Genomic DNA, 19329 nt, shown 5'->3' on the forward strand with positions numbered 1-19329 from the left:
GCGTATAGATATCCAATTTTCCCAGCACCACTTATTGAAAAGGCAGTCTTTTCCCCAATGTATGTTTTTATTGCCTTTGTCAAATATCAGATGGCTGTAACCCTGAGGGGTGATTTCTGGGTTCTCTATTCTGCTCCACTGGTCCAAGAGTCTATTTTTATGCCAGTACCATGCTGTTTTGGTTACTATAGCTTTGTAGTATAATTTGAAGTCAATGTAGTGTTATGCCTCCAGCTTTATTTTTTCTTTTTCTTGAATGAATTCATAAAAAATATCTGCAATAATGCCTTGTAAATTTATGAAGATACTTTTTTTTTTGTACATATTTGTACCCTTTCCATACTGTCATTCAGAATGATTAATATAAACAGACAATTAACTATAAAATGGGACTAGGTCTTGTTTTAGAGGGGCCTATTTTTCAGTGAGAATGCCCATTGGATTCCTCTTTGAATTATTGCCCTGGGATATAGAAGGTATTTAATGTATCTCTTTTGTCCAGCCAAGGGTTTCTGGGGTGTATCTGATTGGACTCAAATATAAAAATGCAGGCTTTTCAGATGCTCTGGAGCTTCTATTTCTTGGGGTTTATGCGTAATAATAGATGTCACAAAAATTAATAACTAAAGAAATTCAGGAAACTTTTACAAAGTTAAATCTGTTTCTTTAGTGCAGCACTTCTCAGAAGTAACACAGCAATGTACATGTAAATTTCCATGTATGTGTCAGGTAAGAAGTAATTTGAGACAGTTATCCCCACACATCCTTATCTACAAAACCACTCTGTGGTGCACAGCTCTAGACTGTTGTTCTGCCTAAGCTAAATTGGGCAAAATAATAGCTCTTCAAGTACAAAATGGGACATTTTGCAAAACCTCAGGAATCTCAGGCATTGGCTGGCTAACCCAGGCAGGAAAGGGAGAGGCAGGAGAAAGCCTAAGGGGAGGTGCTCTAAGATCCTCCTCATTTGGCTGGCGCATTTCCGCAACACTTGCAGGGTAAGTGGTCCATTAGCTGTAAAGACATGCTCTGGAAGCCTGAGCGGAAAAAAATGTGATTGAACAAATTGCATTATGCAAAAAAGTCAGTGAAAGGATGGAACCATTTAATGAAGCTATCAATTGGACAATATAATAGGGAAGCTGTTGATCATTTCCATTTGTATACTTAGAAAACAACAACAACAAAACTTCCCTGGCAGGTATATAACATTTTATAGTGTAAATCAGAGTTTACAATCTAATTTGTGGTCAATAAAATCGAACGTCCTCATCACAAAGAAATGATTAAATTTGGTAGTGATGAACATGCTACTTACCCTGATTTGATCATCACACATTGCATACAAGTATTGAAATTGAAATTCAACTCTGTACATATATATGTGTATAATCAATTTAAAAAGACAAAAAAATTTGAGAGTCATTATTGGTAAATAATTTTATTATTTAGCCATCATATTAAAGGAGAAAACAAACCTTAGCTAATATCACATCACATTAATTTATCACATTATTAATTTATTGCATAGCAATATGATAAATAGGAATCAATAGGTATACATGAATCTGCTCTTCAGCATGTCATCATTTTAAAAATATGTTAATATTAGTTTATAATTGTAACAAATGTATCACACTAATGTGGTATATTAACAATAAGAGAAACTTTATGTGTGGGAGGAGGGTACGGGAACTATCTGTAGTTTCTGCTCAATTTCTCTGTAAACCTAAAACTGCTATAAAAATAAAGTCTATTACTTAGGAAAAAAATTTCTAAAGTGTAGTTAGGGATGGAATGATAATTGCTAAGTGCAAATTCTGAAAATCATGGAATTATTCCTATTGGAAAGGAAATACTAACTTCATTACTAATGAAGTTCAAATCATGGATAACAGCTTTCTTTTCTACTAAAGTGATAGAAATTTTAAAATAGATTTTTAAATAGAAATTTTAAAACTTAATTTCACTGGTAAACTTGTGAAATATTTTCTAGGAAATATCTCTGATGAAGAATGAATTTCTTTGTAGATGCCGAATTAAGATTAAAATATTATTTTCCTTATAATGATTTTCTTAAAATATTTGTTCTTCAAAATATGCTTTTAACTTAAAACCTGAGAATTAAACTGGAAAACATAAGCTGCAGGATCTTTTTATAAAAGAAATCTGAAAAATTGATATTGATATGTTGTTGAGTAACTATAATAAATTCCTAGATTTTTACTGAACAGAAGCGAACAGCTTAAATAAAGGTAGTTTTCTATTTTAAAAAAAGAATATGAAAAATGACAATCATTTTATTTCAATCCATTTATAATCATTACAAGCTTTTGTTAAATTTCCATTGATATTATAGATAATAGCTTTACATAGCTTATTTGATTAGGTCTTTAAAATTACCTAAGCTGAACTTTTAGGAGAGAGCAGAACTGTGGTTATTAGAAGTGAGAAAGAGGGGCCAGTCCCGTGGCGCACTCGGGAGAGTGCAGCGCTGGGAGCGCAGCATCGCTCCCGTGGCGGGTTCAGATCCTATATAGGGATGGCCGGTGCGCTCACTGGCTGAGCACAGTGCGGCTGGTCACAAAAAAGACAAAAAAAAAAAAAAAAGAAGTGAGGAAGAGGGGGGAGGGATAATGAGACGTTGGTTAATGGACACAAAACAACCGGATAAGAAAAATAAGTTCTATGGGTGTATAGTCGAGCCAGGCATTTATAGTTAAGAATAATTTACTTCACGTTATCAAGGGGCTAGAAGAGAGGAGATCAAATGTCCTCATTTCAAAGAAACGATTGAGTTTGGTAATGATGAATATGCTACTTACCCTGACTTGATCCTCACACATTATATACGTGCATTATACATATATGTAGCCCACAAATATGTATGATCAATACATTTCAATAAAAATAAGTTCATTAAAAAATAATAAATAAATAAAATTACCTTTGAGGGTAGGTACTCATTTTATCTTCATTTAACAAATGAGGAAATTTATCAGCTGGGCTAAGTTTACCCAACTGGTAAATAATGGAGTTCTGATTTGGACTTAGATGGACTGACTTCAGGGTCTGCACCCTCAAACGCTGAGCTCAGCACATCCTGGTCACAGAACTCCCTGCCCTGGCATCATCTCTGTTGCACAATAATTCAGTTGATGTTAGAAAAGTAAGGTCTTCAGAAATATATCTCACTCGTGAAACTAGCTAATCTTGGGTGTATATTGCACCAAAATGCACAAATTTGCCTACCTGACATATCACACATCTTCTCTGTGGTGGATCCATTAATAAAATACAGTATGAAGTGTGAAGTGTAGAATCAGGCCACTTTCTTTTTTCTTTCTTTCTTTTTTTCATTCTTTCAACATATATTTATTGAGCACCCTCTAGGACCAGTGCATAATACTGGGATAAACTGCAGTAAAAAAGATCAAAAAGAGATTTTATTTAACATCAAGGAAGGCATGATCTTTTATCAGGATACAAAACTATGAAAAATAAGTGAAAAAAGCATTGTGATGCACTACTATAAAATATATAGGAGGCACCCAAGAAGGGGACAGTGACTTAATCCTACTGAGGGAGCAGGAAGTGAGGCCAGGAAAAGGTTCATCAGGAATCAAAAAAATGAAGAGGTATTCCTCTATCAAAAAGAGAAGAGCATTCTCAGCAGAGGAATTAGCAAAAGCAGAGAGATGGGACTGTATGTCACAGGAAGAACACAGAGGAACAGACCAGAGAACTACAGAAGTCGAATTACAAATGGTCTTGATTTTATAAGGATAAGGAGTTGAGACTGTCATTTTGGTAAAGGGAAGTCATTGACAGATTTGAAGAAAGGCAATAGGATGGTAAGATTTTTTAAAAACCATTTTTAAAACTGCATTTAATTGTTTGATTACACAAAAATAATACATATGTGCATTTTAGAAACTGTAGGCAAAAAAGGAGGCTGTCCAAGCTGGAGGTGTGAAGGGATGAATGGGCCTCCTGGATCTGTGCAGCGCACAGTCTGTGAAGCCCTATACGACAGCTTTGCTCTAAACAGAGCATGGAAATGAAAATTCCCTATGATTCTGCCTCCCAGCAACAACGTTAACATTTTGCTAAATTTCCTTTCTTGCTTTCTTCTAGGTATATTGTATTTTCCCTTGTTTACAAATCCGCCTATTTTATTTATTCATTCATTCATTCATTTTTAAAGATTTTGGTTTTTTAGAGCAGTTTCAGGTTCACAGCAAAATTGAAAATGGAGATTTCCCATTTACCCCCTTCCCCACCCCCAGCCCCACAAACATAGCCTCCCTCGTTATGAACACCCTGCACCAGAGTGGTACGTTTGTTATAACTGATGGAACTTCATTGACACATTATAAGCATCCAAAGCGTATAGTTTACATTAGGGTTCACTCTGGGTGTTACACATTCTATGAGTTTGGACTAAGAGATTTTCTTTTTAGAAGGCAAACTATGACAGCAGTTTTAGAGACATTTTTTGGAGTGAGTTAGGACCAGAGGCAGAGAGAGTACTAAATAGATCATTATATTGGGTCAGGCCAGATAAGATGAGGAGGTGTGAGACTGAAACGATGAAGACAAAGAGGCAGTGATGGGTCTATTCACAGATTAAACATGGGCAGTAATGGAGTGGGGGAAGTCAATAATTATGCCGGAACAACTATCACGCCTTTGTACCTAGCGTTCCCACTCCGTAAGGTAAGTAATACTGGAAGTTGACTAGGTTCTTGGGGAAAAGAGGACTTTGAGTGTTTATGTAGGACACAGTTATTAAATATCTGCTATGTGTGCACTCTGATTTGTGCTGAAGATACAATAGATAAATTAGACATGATTCTGGTCCTCGAGGGAGTCATATCCTGTTAAATATACCCAGTAAGTCATTGGATATATTTGTGTATGCAATGATACAAAGGTTTTGGTTTGACATTCATCAACATATTCATAGTTCTGGATACCATGTGAGTAGAAACAAACACTCATGAGAAACACGGAAAGGAATAAGGGGGCAGAAACAAGGACAGAAGGCTGTGGAACACTGAACACTGGGCTGACCACAATGTTCAGCAGTCATATAGGAAAATAGCCAGGAAGGGTCAGATATCAGCAGCCACAGGAGACTGCAATCAGGAGCAACACAAGGGAGATGGTAGGTTCGTATACCACAGAGTGTGAACGCCAAGTGAAAATCAGGATGTTAATGGGCAACTTTAGGGACAGCAGCCTCTGGGAATATGGAGAGTGAGATTTATCACAGAGAATGTGTCAGAGATTAGAAAGTGGACCATGTGAAAATGGACTGTTCACTTGAACTGGACTTTACATGGAATACTCTCGAAGTGATGCACTCACTTTTTTCTATTTTTTGTTGTGGGAAAATAAAACACTCTACACAAATAACTCACCTATATAAGCTTTGCAACTAATATCTTTTTTCCCCTGATAACAGCACTTCATTGAAAAAAAAATTTTTTTTAGTAATTTAATTATTTGTTAACTGAATGTATTGGTTGTACACATTTATGGGATGCAGAGCTATATTTTAGTATATGGATACAATGTGTAATGATCAAATCAGGGTAGTTAGCAAATTCATCAGTGCAAAAATTTATTTCTTTCTGATGAGAACATTTGAGCTCCTCTCTCCTAGCCATTTGATAACATACAATAAATTATTAATTATGGATACATAGCACTGCTGTATACCACTGGAACTTGTTTTTCCTATCTACCTATAATTTTGCATCCATTAACCAACCTTTCACTATCCCTGCTCCTTCCTCCCCTCCCCAGACTCTAGTGACCACAGTTCTACTGTCTACTTCTAAAAGTTCAAGATATTAATTTTTTTTAGCTCACACATATGAGTAAGAACATGCAGTATTTATCTTTCTGTGTCTGATTTATTTCACTTAACATAATATCTTGCAGGCTCATTCATGCTGCTGCCAATGACAGGAATTTCATTCTTTTCTATGGCTGAGTAGTATTCCATTGTGCGTTTACACTAATTTTCTTTATCCATTCATCTGTCAATGGTCACCTGGGTTGATTCCATATCTTGGCTATTGTGAATAGTGCTTGTAATAAACACGCGGGTGCAGATATCTCTTCAATATGCAAATTTCCTTCTCTTTGGATAAATACCCAGCAGCGGGTTTGCTGGATCACATGATTGTTCTATTCTTACTTTTTTGAGGAACTTCGATACAATTTTCTATAATGGCTGTTCTAATTTACATTCCCACCAACAGCATATGAGAGTCCCCCTTCCTCCACATCTTTGTCCATATTTGCTCTTTTTTGTCTTTTTGATAACAGTCAGTCTAGCTGAGATAAGATGACACCTCATCGTGGTTTTGTCTGATTTGCATTTCTCTGATGATTAGTAATGTTGAGCATTTTTTCATATACCTGTTCCTTGCATATTAAGTCCTTTTTGCATCTCTGTTCATTAGGGATACTGGCCTGTAGTTTTCTTTTTTTGTTGTGTCCTTGTCTGATTTGGGTTTCATAGAATGAATTCCAGAGAATAGCCTCTGCTTTAATTTTTTGTAATAGTTTGAGAAGAATTGGTATTAATTCCTCTTTAGAGGTTTAGCAGAATTCAGCAGTAAAGACATCCAGTCCTGGGCTTCTCTGTGTTGGGAGACTGCTGATGACTGCTTCATTCTCATTGCTTGTTATTGGTCTGTTCAGGTTTTCTATTTCTTCTTGGTTTAGTCTTGATACTTTGTATGTGTCCAGAAATTTTAGCCATTTCCACCAGATTTTCAAATTTGTTGGCGTACAGTTGTTCACAATAGTCTCTAATGATTTTTGTATTACTATGGTATCAGTTGTAATGCCTCCTTTTTTGTTTTTGATTTTTGTTATTTGGCCCTTCTCTCTTTTTTTCTTAATTAGTCTAGCTAATGATTTGTCAATTTTGTTTATTTTTTCTAAAAACCAATTTTTGGTCATATTGAACTTTTGTGTCTTTATGAGGTCACTCTTTCATTTAGTTCTTCCCTGATCTTTATTATTTCTTTTTATTATTATTATTTAGTTTTAATTATACGTATTTATGGGGTACAGAGTTGACTATCAGTACTTGTGTACAGTATGTGAGACCAAATCAATATTATTAGCATGTTCATCATTACAAATTGTAATTACTATTTGTGTTCCTTACCTAGTCACTCCCTAACCCCCGCCTCCCTTTCCCACCTCTCAGAGCTATAGGTCTGTTCTCTACTTCTGAAGTTCAACATTTTATTGTGGTCTTTCTTTCTTTCGTAGCTCCCACTTTATTATTTCTTTTTGTCTACTTGCTTTGAGATTATTCTTGCTTTTCTAGCTCTTTGAGGTGCGATGTTAGGTTATTTAAAATCTTTCTGCGTTTTTGATGTCAGCACTCATTGTAATACACCTTCCTCTTAGTACTGCTCTTGCAGTATCCCAGAGGTTTTAGAGCAAGTCGTGCTTCTGTTTTCATTTGTTGCAAAGAATTTTTCGATCTCCTGTTTAATTTCTTCTTTGACCCATTGGTCGTTCGGGAGCATGTTGTTTAACGTCCACGTATTTGTACACTTTCCAAAGGTTTGGTTCTGGATGGGCACAGTAGTGTTGTCTCCGTTTAATTTTTTGGACTGTTTTCAACGTCAGATTTGTCTGTGAGTGCCTCCATGGCTGAGGCCCTGGGGTGCTCAGTAGCTTCTTGCTGGAGTGGATGATACTGGACTGGGTCTCTGGGGTCATGGATGAAGCCATGGGCTCTTGGGAGAAGCACTGGGGTGCTTTACAGCTCCTCAGCTGGAGTGGGCAACCCTGGGTCGGCTCGGTAATACCCTGGCCAAGATTCTGTGCCCCTGATAGAGCAGCTAGGGTGCTCTGAAGCTCCTCTGAATGCTGAATCCTGCATGAGATTTCTAGGACCACAGCCAAGACCTTGAACTTTGAGGGGGACAGTTAGGCACTCAGCAGCTCCTCAGCTGCAGTGGGTGTCTCTGGGTGGACCCTGCACCTCCAAGAGAGAGGCTGGTGCTCTTTGCAGCTGCCCAGCAGGAGTGGGCCATTCTGAGCAGGGCTGCTGCAATTGTGAGTGGCCCCTCTTCCCCCAAGAGAGACGCTGGAGTGCTCTGCAGATTCACTGTTGAAGTGGGCTGCTCTGGGCCAGATTGCTGGAGTTGCAGACAAGGCTCTTAACCAGAGGGATGCTGGTTTGCTCTGCAGCTGCTCAGCTGGAGTGGGTCACTCTGGTAAAAAAAACACTAGGGTCATGGGCAGGACCCCGTGCCTCCAAGAGAGATTCCACGTTGCTCCCAGGATAGCCCTGGGCAGGCTCACTCGAGCTATAGATGGGTCTCTGTCCTTGGGAGAGGTACTCACGTGCTCCACTGAAGAGAGCAGGGCCACCAGCAGTGACAGAGGGTCCCGATCGTCAGATTGCTGTCCTGGTAGTGGCCTACACACTGCGCTAGTGTTTCCAGGGGTGCAGGGTGCCATGTGGGCTCAGGTGTTAGAGTAATAATGTGATGAGGGGGCCTTAGGGCTGTCTCATGACAGACTGCACTCAGGTGTTCTGATCCCAAAATGGTGACATGCTGCAGCAGTCTGGGACCCAGCGGATGGGGGGGGCCTCAACGTGAACTCCATCCATCTCTGGACCAATGCAGTTGCATGGGCTCTGAGTATCTCCCCACACTGGGCTCATGACCTGCGAGGGCCGCATGGTCCCCCGTAGCTTGGATATCAGGTACTTGGGACGGAAGCAGGACTGCTCAGAATTCCACCCACCTACCTTTTCCCGGCAGCAAGGAGTTTCTCCCAGCTCTGAGCCAATCTTGGTCACGTACTTCACTCATCTTTATGCTGCCGTCGTGAGCTTCGGAACCTCAGGAGGTCTTGTTCTCTGTATTGCTGAATTCCGGTGTTTTCTCCCAGAAACTCTCCTCGACGTGTGACTATCCACTTGTTGTTTTAGACATTTTTTGCGTGAGAGGTGAGTTGGGCGCCTGTAGTCAGACCTCTTGAACCTAGTAACAGAGACTAACATCCGAGAATAAAAAAATCTTTCTTTTGCCAATACTGTACAGCCTAGTCCTCAAATTATTTTATTTTATTATAAAACAATTTTTAAGATGATTCTCAGAGGAAGAAATAAACAAAATCAAGAGAATACCACAAGCCACAGAAAGATTTGTTTTAAAATTTGTTCTAAAATAAACTCAAAGCACTATTACGCACAGTTTCTGATTCTTCAATAGATAATGATGAGTCAATTCATATTACTATACAATATTCTTTCTTCTACTGCTGTAAGTACTCTCATCTGATTAATAAGTAGTATGAAGGATATTTGTGGTCACATGGAATACCCATTGAAATATCAGGATTTCCTTGTAATTCTGGTTGCAACAGACACCTCTGGGATTGTAATGCATGCCATGAAATATGTTTACAAATGACCTGGACCCCTGCCAGTCTGTGGCTAAGTGGATTATTAACTGAGTGCATTTTCAGACAATTGCTCTTTCTTGTGGGAATTGTAATGAAAAGCACCCCTATTTTATTCATTCATAGATATCAGTGTACTTTCTTCATCCATGCTGTTTTTTTGAAAACCTATTGACAAGAAGTGAGAGCAGAACTCCTCAATAAAACTGTCCAATACAATAGTTATCACATAATATTTTTTAGGGGAACTTTAGCAGAGTACAAAGAATCAGATTTGAGAATAGAAACAATACTTCCTTTTTTTTCTTTCTTTACTTCTTCCTTGAAAATTTAGCCCAAAATCCTGAATGAGAAAAAACTGTGGGATATGTGGGAGGGCTAGAATCATTATGCCAGGTGGGACAGTGACAGCCTGATGCGGGGAGGTTGCAGCCCAGGACAGGGAGGTAACCCAGTGGACAGAAATGGCTGAGGAGAGAGTAGAGGCCACAAAAGGCAGGTGTCCTACAGCAGTGACCCGCTGGGGAAAGGGAATTGACTACAAAAAGGGGAATTGAGCAAAAACAAAAGCCTTGGATTGAGTATCCCCCCAAAACCTGATGCCCATTGTGACTGTTAAGAGAGTGGAAAATGTTACTATGGTAATTGAAAGGTGGAGCCTTGAAGAGGTGATTAGATTGTAGAACCAACCATGCCATGGAGAATGGATTAATAAAGGTGGTCAGGGGCCTGGTTCCGAGGGCTTTGAAAGGAAAGCATGTGAGAGTCTCTCTCTCTCTGCTCTGCCATTTCCTGCCATGTGAGACCCCTGCACTGCTGTAAAGCCAACACCAAAGAAAACCCACACCAGACGTGCTTCCTGGACTTTGGACTTCCCAGTCCCTGAAACTGTAAGCAATAAATTCATTTTCTTACAGATTACTCAGTTCCAGGTATTTTGCTATAAGCCACAGAAATCGACTAATATAGTAAATATACTGAAGCTAATGAGAGGCAAGTTTTGCCCTCCGGAAAAGAATAGAAATATGAAAAAGAGAAGAACTAGAATGAATCCTGTGGTGCTGAATTGGAATTAGGGGTGTCAGTGTGGACTCATGGTTTTCAATATATAGCTGTAGATATAACAACAAGTACAAATGTAAATGCTGGTGGTGGGTGGTTGTATGTATATTTCCAACTCTGGAGTTTGCTTTCTGAATATCAGGCCCCATTAAAAGAAACCAGAGCTCCTTAGAGAAATAAATGATTTCAAAGCTGGGCAAGATGAGCCTGGAGCATCTTTTTCTGCCTGAAAATGAAAAAGTGCTGAGAACATGTAAAATGAATATAGAAGTCAACTTGAGGGGCTTTTATTGGCCAGATCTGGGACAATTGAGTGTCAAAATAAATAATGACAGTAACAGATTATACAACCTACTGAAAAAAATAGTAGCCTATGAGTTCATACTGATATGAAATAGATGAATAAGGAAGTGGGAAGAAGAGAAACCTCTTTCTTGGAGTATAATGCCAACAAATATATGTAAAATGAATTGTAAAGTTGGAAGATCACCATGTGACAACCATGACAGTAATAACTGATTCTAGAGAGAGGGTTACATGTTCATAAAGTCCATACCCACAAAACGCTTGTTGAAGAAAGAGGGGAAAATGTAGGGGGAACACCAAGGAGGCAGCACTTCATCCAGGTTAACATCACCTATAATAAGACAAAGCTACATTGTGTGCCCCTGTGCACAGTAGAAAGAACGTCACATCACTTCTGTGATATCCCTGCCAAAGTGCATAGCCTGGATCTACTCATGAGGAAACATCAGAAGGATGCATATTGGGGTACATTCTGCAAGGTGCCTGGTCTTCAAAGGTGTCAAGGATATAAAAGTTGAGAAAAAGTTGAGAAAATATTTCATGAGGAAAGAGATTGGGAACATATGACCACAAGGTATAAAAAGTGATTCTGAGTTGGGATCTTTTGCACTTACGGATGTTGGGAAATTAGAAGAAACTTAAAAGAGGTTTAGATTGGATCATAGTGAAATGTTTATTTCCTGATTTTGATGGCTATGTTGTAGCTATGTAGGAAAGCACCGTGTGCTGGATATGAACACAGAAGTATCTATGCATAGTGTGACATCGTGTCTGCAACGTGATCTTGGGTGATTCAGAAAAAAAAGTTATTTAGACTAATATTGCAATTTTTCTGGAAGTTTGAAATGATTTGAAAATATAAAGAAAAAGTAATCCCATGTGTATGTCTGTATAGTCAACATGTTGGGGAGTGGATAAGGGTATAATGAAGCAGGATAAGAAAGAGAGAGAATCATAAAGTGATAGCCACTGAATCTGTGTGATAGGTACATGTCGATTCATTATAATATTCTCTGCTTTCATGTATGTTTTTGTAACCACAGGCAATTTGATCTATCTGAGCCACAGTACAATGGGACAAATGTCAATTAGACATATTCAAAGAGTCCAATGTGCTGTTATGTGGCATGTGTATAACTAATTTTGGTTAATGGCTTACTATGCTTAATAACTTGGTGGCATAATGCTGTATTAGACAAGATAGAGTAATCAGACACAGGCTACCTGTGAGGATGTAGGAAAGCTCTGCTTTGCTCTGGTGACCAGCCAAAGTGTACCATGCTAGGAGCCAGAGCTGTGCACTCCAGAAACTGATCACTTGTCTGTTGTTATTGGCCTGGTGCAAGCCACCATCAATTTTGCTTAAATTATTATAATAGCTTTCTATAATTCCTTCTTGTAAATCCCCCCCAACCAAGCTGGCCTAGCTCCTAACAGCATGTTTTCAATAACTGGCAGGTGCAATTAACCTAAAACAGAGCCGATGAAGGGACTCCTTTGTTCAAAACACTCCATCGGCTTCCAACCAACCTAGGGTAAAAAGATGTTTCTATATGACCTCAGTCCTCCACACTCAGGTAATTTTCTGATGTTAATGTTCTCTCTTAATATTCTTTCTTGCTCAGTTTTTATTCTGGAGGAAGTCTGCAGTCTGTGCTGTGCTGAGTATCCAAAACATTAATAAATACAAGTATTTCTGGATGATTACTGACCGTGCATGCATAGAGCAGACTCCAAGCAGCCTAGTTAAAGATAAAAACACTGAGGCGTATGTTATAAATGCAAAACACTAAAAAGGCTATGCGTATCAAGGATACTATGAAAGAACCACAGCACAGAACAGTCACAAAATGCCCTACATTTGTACTGAATGCACTTTTATTTTCATTGAATTGCCACCCTCATCCCGGCCCATGCAGAGCAAATATGCGTTCCCATCCTCATATGTGTCCATTGTCCTCACTGTGTATTTCCATTGCAGTTATAATCTCATAAATAGGATTTGCTTTTCATTCCTGTCCCCATGCTAAACTGTATGATCCATGAAACCATGTACCACATCTGTTTATTCTTTTATGCCTGACAATTTCATCATGGTTTCTGACATGTAACCGGTGCTGGAGTGAATTAATTATATGCATTAACCCCATGTTGATACAAATATCAATAATGTAGTTGGGATGTATTGGACCTCTCAAAGCTTATGTTGAAATCTGATCCCCTGTGTGGCACTGCTGGGAGATGTCTGGGTCTTGGGGGCGGATCCTTCATGAGTAGATTAATGCCTTCCCTGCGGGGAGGGGATTAGTGAGTGAGTTCTCTCTCTATTAGTTCCCATGAGAGCTGATTGTTGAAAGGACTCTGGCACCTCCTCTCTCTCTCTCTCTCTTGCTTCCTCTTGTCATGTGATCTCCCTGCACCTGCTGGTTGCCCTGTAGCTTTTGGCCATGAGTAGAAGCAGCCTGAGGCTCACGCCAGAGGCATAACGGTCAGCCAAATAGACTTCTCTTCTTTATAAACTACCCAGTCTTAGGCATTCTGTTATAGCAACCCTGAAATAAACTAATACAATCAGTAATAACTACATTGCATAATACAGGTGTTACCAACCTTGTTATTGATGAGAAAATGCATGTTCAAAGGAATCACTGAGAGACACTAGGCCCAAGGGCCAGAGCAGGGTGCCGGGTCCTGTGGCTTGTAGTACTGACTCTTCAAGCAACATTGACTGTGCTGAGAAGAACAATCACAGGACTTGAGGTCAGTCAGAAAAGGCCTCGTATAACCAGGAGGAAGGTCTGAGGCTGCTTTTAATGGTCCATCGCTGGCGAGGTAATATCAAACTGCTAGTGGATTCAGAGGTATGGAGTGCTACCACTGCTCTGAGTACTTCATGTTTGCATTGGGTAGTGGTAGTCAGTTTCACAGCCATTAGATTAGGAACTTCTGCAGTTTCAGCAAAGTGAGATTTGCCTTGGACATGAAACTGCTCCGTCTTTTCATAAGATTGCTGTGTAACAAGGGATCACATATGGGAATATAGTTTTTAAGTTACTGAAAGACATATAATTACAAATGAAGATGACTGTCAATATCTGTACTACTCTCACAACATTTTCCCGAATAGCTGCAGAATACCAGGAGGGTTAGACCAGTGGGCCAGCTAACCCAGTATCTGTGTTTTTAACAATAACCCAAGGGGATATTAGATAAAACATGCTGCAATTGCTCTCCGTGACATTCAATTCATAAGCCTAAGAATGTTCATTGCATACTTTGCTCATACATATCATCTGTCAAATAAATAAAGCAGGTTGTATTCTACTTCTTCAAATATATGAGTAATTTAGATGATAACTAAACTTGCTTTTAGAGCAATTTAATTTATAATCATGTGCTATTTTGGTGAATAATTCCTCTTCCTCCTCAATTTAAAAGTGAAAAAATAATACATGATTTCAAAGGCTTTAGATATATGAATAATCCTACTCACTTTCACTCACTGACACAATAAGCCACAGAATTTTATTGTCTGGATCATTGGCATGACAGATGATACTACCTCCTGTGGAGCTATTGTGGTCCATCTTGTAGATGGCAGCTTCCTCGCTTTAAAAATAATGCCCTGTATGTGGTCACTGATCCAGAATGTGTCTCAAAGAACAATAGAGAACCATGGATTGATCCTGATTTTTTTTATTCCATTGTGATCATAAGAAATTTCTAAAATTCAACTCACCCGATTAGAATTTCATAGCCCATAATAGATATGCATTTGAAGCAGCTCTGTTTAAAACTCATATTGTTCGGTTTTTCCTTAAATTCACATAACAAAACTAAATAGAGAATAGCTGTTATATGACACACAAATATTTAATTTGGAAACTCAATTCTCAAGGTTAAGAGATCAACAGCAAGAAAAACAAGCCGGTGTTTCTCAATTTATATTATCTGATATAAAATCATCTACACTCATCATACTAATAATTTTCACCTAGTTGGGAAAATTCTTTATCGGTGCTCCTTAAAATGTGCTTTCCAGAGCAGCAGCAGCAACACCTGGAAACTTGTTCAAATTCAAATTCTTGGGTCCCATCCTAAGATCTGTTAACTCAGAAACCTGGACGGTGGGGCCCAGCAATCTGTGTTTTAACAAGCAACCAGGTGGCTTGACGGACCTTCTCCTCAGCCCAAACAGACATCTACATTCAAATCTATGGAAACTGAATACGTAGCATCACATAACAAAAGGAAATTTGCATATGTGATTAAGCGTGTGGACCTGGATTGTTGGGGGTTGAGGGGAATCTAATTATATGAGCCCTAAAATGCGGAGAACTTTGTCTGGAATCAGAGAGATGCAGTAGAACAGGAGGCAGGAGAGATGGAGCAGAAGGCGAGGGCAGAGGGATTCCAAGCAGGAGAAATTTTGAAGCTCTTTTTTGGCTCTGAGATGCAGGAGTCACATGTAAGGACTGCACAGAGGTCTATAGTTATTAAGGGTGGCCCCCAGATGACAGCCAGTCAGGAAATGGGGGACTCAGTCCTATAACAACACAGAACTGAATTCTTTCAGCAACCTGAATGAGCTGAGGTGAATTCTTCCCCAGAACCTCCAGAAAAGAAGGAAACCCTCATGACACTTTGAATTCAGTCTTGTGAGACTTAACGCAGAGGGACCAGTTGGGCCACGCTGTGCCCAGACTTCTCACCTTTAGAAACGATGAGATAATTAATCATTCATGTTTGTTTTAAGCTACAAAATTTGTGGGTACATTATGGCAGCAATAAGAAACTAATACAACACTCATGTTGGAGAACCACTTCTGTACTTAATAATTCATTATCATTATCATTTATTCTATTCATGGCAAATAGTTGGAACTACATGGATAAAAAATGATGTTTCTTGGTTTATATGCTTATTCATGCTAGCTTCTATATAAAATAAGAATGTACCATAGTACATGGAAATCATGGTTAGTCCCATTGCTTGACAGTTCTGATGTTTAGAAACTTTTAACGGAGATAGAGACTTGGATTTAATTCCAGATTCATCTTCTTCTAAATGTGTGACGTGGTTAGATTTATTTAAACTTTCTGGCAGTAATGCTCTTTATAGAATGAGGTAACAAAACCCACCCAATAGAACTGCTTCGAAGATGAAAATAAATAATATATACAATAAACCTGACATTTAGTGGGTACTCAGTAATTAGTAGATCTTCCTGTGAGAGCAACAGAAACTTTAAACTTGGGAAGCACAGGCAACCGATGAAGATCATCGTCTCATGTTTCTTTTCTCCGAAGCAGAATTTGAAATGGATTCTTAAACGTGATTTTTTTCAGGACAAGGAACAGGAGGGAAGCAGGATAGGGCAGGAAAAATAAAGCTGAGCAAAAATGTGGGATCAAATGGAAACTCGTTCCATCCTGGTCCCCTGGGGAAAGCTTCAGAGCACAAGTTGCAGTGGAGTTAGGACCAACGTTCTCACCCCTGGTTCAGTCAGTCACTGGACTCTGGTAGTGGGGAGAGAAGATGATAGTTACCTAGAGAAGGGGCGGCTGTGCACTGGTAGCAGGTGACACTCACAGCAGCCGGTACCCCGGAGACAAAAGGGGATCTGAGTTGGGCCTAATGACACTCACAACAGTCATTTATGTTCCAAAATAAATCTCTGGCTTGTTTATAGATGAGGACCAACGTGAGCAGGCATTCCTCAACACTGTCCTATAAAATGCATAGCTTCAGTATTAGAATTAGTATAACTCCATCTACTTAGCTGTTTTGCCTTCCGCTCTTTGCTAACGAGGCTTAACCATGTCTCAGCCCTATGGAGAACTAGATTGGTTTGGACTAGTGGCCTCTGCTAATATAGTTATGTCTTCAGTGGAAAGATATGGTTGGAAGCGTTCTATGATAATTCTCTTGACAGTCTTCAGAAGCCAATCACAAAATGCATTGATTCGTGGATTATTTAAATTAAGAAAGGAAATCTTCTATAGCTTTCATTTTACCATATGACAAATTTGATCTTTAGTTTCAACTCATCTCTTTTATTTCACAATGATTGTTCACTATAATTCCGCCTGGTTCTGCCTGAATACATATAGTTTGTTAGTTTCGTACTTTTAGACCTCTAATGGAAACATAATTTTAATGGGAGAATACAGTATAAAACTATACAACAGGGTGTTTTTCCTCGGTGTCTCTTCAGCCTCCGTCTGTATCCACTTTAGCCGTGTCATATAAGCCACTAATTTACCAGACTCTCCAATTATGAAATTCTGTTAAGTGTTATTTCTTTCTGTATCACTGTAAGTTTTGGATCCTTTCCTTTCCATTAACTCAGACTGGCCTTAAGTCACACACCCTCTGCATTCTAAAAAGAGACTGGCTAATTCAAAGTAATGTGTTAATGGCTGAGAGGTTTCGATGCATTATTCTAAACAGACAGCATCTATATTTTGCCATTTGCCATTACCTCAAAGCAGTACAGTTACGAGAATCACAAGTATTGTAAAGACCTCTGAGAGAGATATAGCTAGGTGGACTAACCCTCAAATTATAACATGTAAGTGATTTTACTCTGTTTTCACTCTTTCAGTAAATATATATTCTAGGTATTCTAGTTCGTTTAAAGATTCTGGGGGTCAAAGAATTTAATAGTCACATGAAAGAAAGAAAATGGCACTTTCCTTCTGATCAGACAATAATGGTAGTAGACATTTTCTGAAATCTAAAATAATCTTCCAGTATATGCAAAGAACTATGTCAGCCACACTAAGCAGAATCAGACAGTTAACTTTAAACTAAGCTTTTAGAAGGGAATAGAAAAATCAATTCCTGAATCATCCCATCTCTCAAAATATCACCACGGTGATTGCCAAAGTTATAGCTTGTGGTTACCTGCATATTCTTTGGGACTCAGCTCATGAGCATTGTGTTGCCACCATGAAAACACCTCCCAAATCTGTTTCACAATCAGTGCTGAGCCGGATTTCTACAGAATCATAACAGTTCTGGTAAAAGCACATCTTTCCACTATTGAGCAGAAATTAGTAAATCCTATGTACTCTGTTGTTTTTTTCTTCTTTAAAAAAAAACTGGCATCGATTACTTCTGATAAACCTTAAATCAAGTTGTGAAAATTTGAGAATGGAATTTTTCTAATAATTATCAGAATATCAAAGATAATCCAATATGCAATAAAAAAGAATAATATTGTCCTATAATGCCATAGATAAAATTCATACTTTAAAGCTTATCTGTCTCAATATAATATTGACTTCATATTTTCAATGACATTTTGTAATTTTTTCAACAATATAGATAAGCAAGATGCTTCAGTCAATCACATTTTTTTAACAAGAGTATTTCAGAAGAAAACAATTAAATGAGGACATAAAAATTAAATGAGGCTTATTTTACAAAAAGACCAGCAAATCAGTCAAGAGGGCAGCTGTGAATTACAAGGGTGCAGATAAAATGGCTGTTATGAGATTGGAGGTGTACAGAACCCCGTTATCCTTACAATGCTCTCAATATTGACCACAAATAACACAGGACAGAGTTAGGCTGCTTCAAGACTAAGTATTCAGTCATCCACCATTTGGCTTTTCTTTCTAAATCCAAAATACTATTGAGGCCATTATCTTCAGAACTACTAAATTCCTCCTCAAGTACAGTGACAGGGAAGGTAGAGTCAATTTAGATGGAGTAACTTAGGAGTTACTCAACTTAGACATTTTTGTCCAGAATCCCTATTATGTTCTCTTATTATAATGTCTAAAGACCTGAAATGATCTTGATAGTTGTTTAGATATTTTATTTCATGTCAGTAAAGATATACTCTAATGTCTTGTCTTGTAAGGTTTCATAGGCCAGAAAATGGATACTTGAATGTTTTTTATTTTATTTTATACAAATTTTATTTGATTAAAAAACTTCGTTGGTATAACCATGTATACTAACATAGGGAGGCACCTACAACATGTTAAGTGAACGTGGCAGACGTACTGAAAGCTCACCACATATCCAGGTGATTATGTTCATGTTTCAGCCTCCTCTGTGGGAAGTTTACAGTGATGTGACTAGTTCTGGCCAACAGACTATAAGTGAAGTGATGTATGTCACCTCAGAGTAGAGGGGTACGAGCCAGTATACTTCTTAGGTATTTCTTATGCTCTGCTGCAGTGGCCTTTTGAGGCCATGTGTTCCACATGGCATAACTGAAATATGGAAGAACCCCAGCTAAACCACATCAAACTGTGACATCATTAAGAAATGTACATATGCTGCTAAGCCACTGAGATTTCAGGGCATGTGTCTCGTAAAGCTAGTACAAGTCATCCTGATAAATAGTAAAATGAATTCATGAAGTCACAGAAGAGTATATAGTGTGTGCACCTATTTTGTGTAGTACGTGCCTCAAAATGGTCTTAAAGTGTAGATTTAAACCTGTCAATAGTGCTGAACACTAGTCTGTGGAAAGCTAGGAA

Source organism: Cynocephalus volans, chromosome 6 (assembly GCF_027409185.1).
Source record: "Cynocephalus volans isolate mCynVol1 chromosome 6, mCynVol1.pri, whole genome shotgun sequence".
In the NCBI taxonomy this organism is placed as follows: domain Eukaryota; kingdom Metazoa; phylum Chordata; class Mammalia; order Dermoptera; family Cynocephalidae; genus Cynocephalus; species Cynocephalus volans.